The sequence below is a fragment of the Saccostrea echinata genome, unplaced genomic scaffold (assembly GCF_033153115.1).
Source record: "Saccostrea echinata isolate AGI-Se365-2 ecotype Australia unplaced genomic scaffold, CSIRO_AGI_Sech_v1 ptg000056l, whole genome shotgun sequence".
In the NCBI taxonomy this organism is placed as follows: domain Eukaryota; kingdom Metazoa; phylum Mollusca; class Bivalvia; order Ostreida; family Ostreidae; genus Saccostrea; species Saccostrea echinata.
In genome coordinates, this window is record NW_026889805.1 from 736,736 (window position 1) to 741,013 (window position 4,278).

At 35.9% G+C, this 4,278-nt stretch overlaps 1 long non-coding RNA gene across 1 annotated transcript; it reads left to right on the top strand.

Annotated features, from left to right (window-relative positions):
• Positions 1 to 1,604: 1,604 nt before the first annotated feature.
• On the top strand, positions 1,605 to 2,995 carry LOC133173333 (uncharacterized). The gene is made up of 3 exons (XR_009719024.1): positions 1,605 to 1,767; positions 2,073 to 2,357; positions 2,834 to 2,995. It is a non-coding gene; the product is annotated as an uncharacterized LOC133173333 (long non-coding RNA).
• The last annotated feature ends 1,283 nt before the right edge of the window (positions 2,996 to 4,278 follow it).

Consider the following 4,278-nt stretch of genomic DNA (forward strand, 5'->3'; position numbering starts at 1 on the left):
TGGTGTGTAGGGTGTTTGTCAACTTCCTAGATGGTGTGTAGGCTGTTTGTCAACTTCCTGGATGGTGTGTAGACTGTTTGTCAACTTCCTGGATGGTGTGTAGGCTGTTTGTCAACATGTGAAACCCACGTGTATTTCAGGGTAGGTATGTTTACACTCAATTTTCTTTCTTAAAAGCCGCATAAGGCGTGTTTTTTCTGATCTCAAATTTTTGTCTCAACATTAATCTTTATTTCCTTGTTCATGAATTATCTGCTGAGAGTCTAATTAATTAATAAATTTAAGTAAAGCTACATAGTAACATATAGTGAAATTATTTCCTTGTGTGAGACCTAAAGAGGAACAGGTAACTCTCATTTTGACCAATTTCTTTGATTTCAGGAGTAGTCTCCCCTTTTGATTTCAGGAGTAGTCTCCCCTTTTAAAGATCAAAAATGGCGGATATACAATGCGGCATGCAGTCTGGTCATCAACGTATTTCTACCAATCACCTCTGTAACCATTGTTGTGTTCAGACAGGTAAGAAAAACAAGATTATTAATTAAAATAATTTTAATGAGATAATTTTACATATTTACATGCATAGACTCCCTCGTATAAGAAAATGTCACATATTTTACACATACAATTATACATCATTTACATATCCACATTTTCCCCATTTACACAGTTGAATAGATTCAGTGCATAATAAAAAAATAGCAACAATTATTACATGTAAGACAATTCACAAAATATTTATTAAATGCAAATTTCATACATTTAAATTAAATACACAGCATCAATCCCCCCCCCCCCCCCCCTTTAGAGTCTTACAACTTCCTTTTTAATTTTGGATCTGTTAGTGATTTACAGTAAGTGTCTTTAGATTTTTTATCGTACTGCTGATATCTTTTAGATCTATAGTATTTTCCTCTTTGAGATTTATATTTTAACAGTTTTTGTTTCATTTTGAAGTAATTTTGCCTATTTTGTTGTTGTTTTAGATGATGAACCACTCTACTTTCTTTTACAACAGGTGCCCCTACAGATTCACAAAGTTCCAATGTTTAATTTCCATGACCCCTATTTCTACTACTTGTAATACATTTTGGATTTGATTTTAAATATGACCTATTCACAGATTCAGATTTTTGTGTACAAGTATGATATTTAATTCTATCAAGATTACTTTGTCCTAAAGTCAAATTTATACAGTCTTTTAACAAACATTTGTCATCTTCTGTCATGTTTAATTCAAAGTCACTAGGCAGCACTGAAGATTTCCACTTATAGCTTTTCAGTCCATGACAGGAAAAGGAATAAAGTTGACGGGACTTTCCGCACTGTCCTTGGTAGCAGCTTATGACAGCAGTGGACATAGCCTGCTTCATCAAAGGTAAGTCTCCGGAGTAGTGTTTGTAGCAATTCTCATACTCTGTCCTGCATCGAAGCTTCAGGTCCAAGGCAAATCTTCTCTGCATGGATTCTTTTATAGCTTTATTGATTCTTTCCAGAAACATGTGACTGCTGAATGGAGCCTTAGCAGTCTGTTTTCTTTGAGAGTCAAGGAAGTGACGCAAGTCTTTAAGGTTTTGAATCACATGTCCTTGTTTTACAGATGCTCCAGATGCAGCGGCACTATCTCCATCACTGGTGAAATGGGAAATGACGAGTGGACGGTCAACACTTTGTAACTCCCCGATACAGTTTGCGGCCCATCTCTTCTCATCTCCAATGGTGGTCTCCGGAGGAAGGGTTGCAGTGTAGTCTTCGTGTCCTGGGCAGGTAACTTCCTTTCCTTTGCTTCATAGGTGTGTGCCTTTCTTGCATAGTTTGTTCCCACAGAACACTGCCAGAACATTTTTCCTCTGAGTTACATTTTCACTTACGGTATAAGTCACTTGGGTGGCAGCTTGGAATGGGGTTTTTTCAATGGCACTGAAGGTGGCATTATTATACCTGGCATCTCCTTCCGCTCTGATAGCGGTATCAGGAAGTCCACATTTTTATTAAGTTCTTGAATATTCTGCCTTATTTTCTTCATACTGTTTTTATTTACTTCAGTGATAATTTTCCCCACTTTGTTGCAGGTCTGTTGCATGTTGGTGGCTGAAGCTGGTTCAATATTTGCACCAAGAAGCATACCAAGCATACCCTCTGTTGTAAGACTGGTACCCAGGTGACCGACAGCCATGGCCACATTTAGCTGTGCAGCTCTTCATCCCCTTCCAGATCTCCTCACCTCTTCGTAAAGCTTTTCTCGGTGACTGATATAGTGGCACTTCTTACATCATATAAAAGGATCCATGCCAGGCCTCGTTTTTCCTCCCCATGCTGATTCCAGTCCAGTGAACCATCACAGTATGGAAACTTATGTGAGTGTTCTATAAATGCCTGATTCCACAATTTAGCAGTCTTCTCTTGGTGAAGGACTTTGTATAATTTTGAATTTGGATCATCTGACACAGCTTCCATGTAGAAGTCCACAGGCTGGATTTCACTTGGCCCGGGTCACAAAATCTTCTTCTCACTGCTTCGGCTCTTGGCATCTGTAACTGCAAACATTCCATTCTTCTGTGGCTGTACAATGTCCCGAAACTCTTCTTTACTTAGTCTTCTTATGGGAACTAGAAATTGGACTGGGCTGGTGGTCCCTATATTCTTCTGGCCTTTGTTGTGAGGAATACTTCCTTTTTTGTATTGATGTTGAGGCAACCATTTTGGTCCCTTTTTTGGCATGATTATTATTTAACTGTACACTTGTAGACTTTTTCTAATAATATTATAATGCTATTGTATGTGGTGCACATTTTTAAGTATTGTAAACTTTTGTGTTGTTTATTTATTTTAGAGCTGCCTGGTCTACTAAGAGAAACTCCATTCTTTGATGACTGATGGAAAAGCCTCATCACCCCCCACTGCTAAAGAACCCCTTATCTTAATCACCAGCCATTAATCAGTGATCACTGTTATCAAAGCTCCAAGGTACATTATTGAAGTCTCTTTTGACACCATTTTTTTCCAGTCTCTGACTTTGTTTTAGAATTAAGATTTTCAATTTTTTGCTAATTAATTCCGTATAAATCACTAAACTTCCTGTTTCTTAACTAATTAGAGCTTATTAATTAGAGTTCAAAAAACTTTTAAGCAGATAGCCAAAAACCCCAACATTTCAGCTTGCATTTCATTCCAAATTTTTTTCTCAATAATTAACTCATAAGATTTTTTTAAGTTTTGAAATTAATATACTGTAGATGAATTTGTATAGAAATTTAGCCTAAAATTCAATAATCTGTTAGGAAGAGTTATCTCCTATTTTTCATCCCTTAAGGACAAAGATAAATTTTGATACACTATATGAAAGATAAATAACTAAAAGACATTTTCTGCAAATTGTATTTAATTTCATTAACTTTTAGTCGTCTTAAAGGTCTTACGCAAGGAAATAGTCAATCAAAATGAACTTAGGCCAAACAAAAAAAATATGTGTGGTTCCGGTTACACCTCCAAAAAAATTAAGGTAGGTAGGTAGGTTCTTTTTTTTTTTAAATGATTTTCTTAATTTTTCTAAATAATACCTATCACTCCTTTGCAAGTGGCATTTAGATGTGATATGATAATATACTAGTCAATATTGGTAGGGATACCTACATGCTAGCTTGCTTTGGATTTAACACTATTAAACACTTGCACTATGTTTTGCAAGGAGGCCTTCATTGCTGGAACTAAAACTTAAACCGGAGCCATAGATAGAAATCTGGGAAAATTCCGGAAAAAATATGAAAATTGCCAAAAAAAAGTTTAGGGTAGGTATGTTTACTGTCAATTTTCTTTGTTAAAAGCCGCATAAGGCATATTTTTTCTGATCTCAAATTTTTGTCTCAGCATTAATCTCTATTTACTCTTTCATGAATTATCTGCTGAGAGTCTAATTAATTAATTGATTTAATTAAAGCTACGTAGTAACATATAGTGAAATTATTTCCTTGTGTGAGACCTTAATTTGTACATATAAGAAAACTTGAGAAATTTTGCTTTGTTATCATTGCTTTATGCAAAATTTGACAGACTGATTTGATTCATTTTCATTTAATCACTGTGGAAAACTTTTATCTTTCAGCTTCCTTGGCCAAAGGAGATGATGGCACCTTGGCCTTATGAGCATTTTTCTCTTTCCATAACTGATGGAATCTCTGAATCCATCTGATGCATTTCCTCAGACAGTCTGCTCTACTGTGCAGGTAAAATTCCCTCCTCTTTACTTTCACTCCCTAATTGTGTGGCATAGTTTGGGGT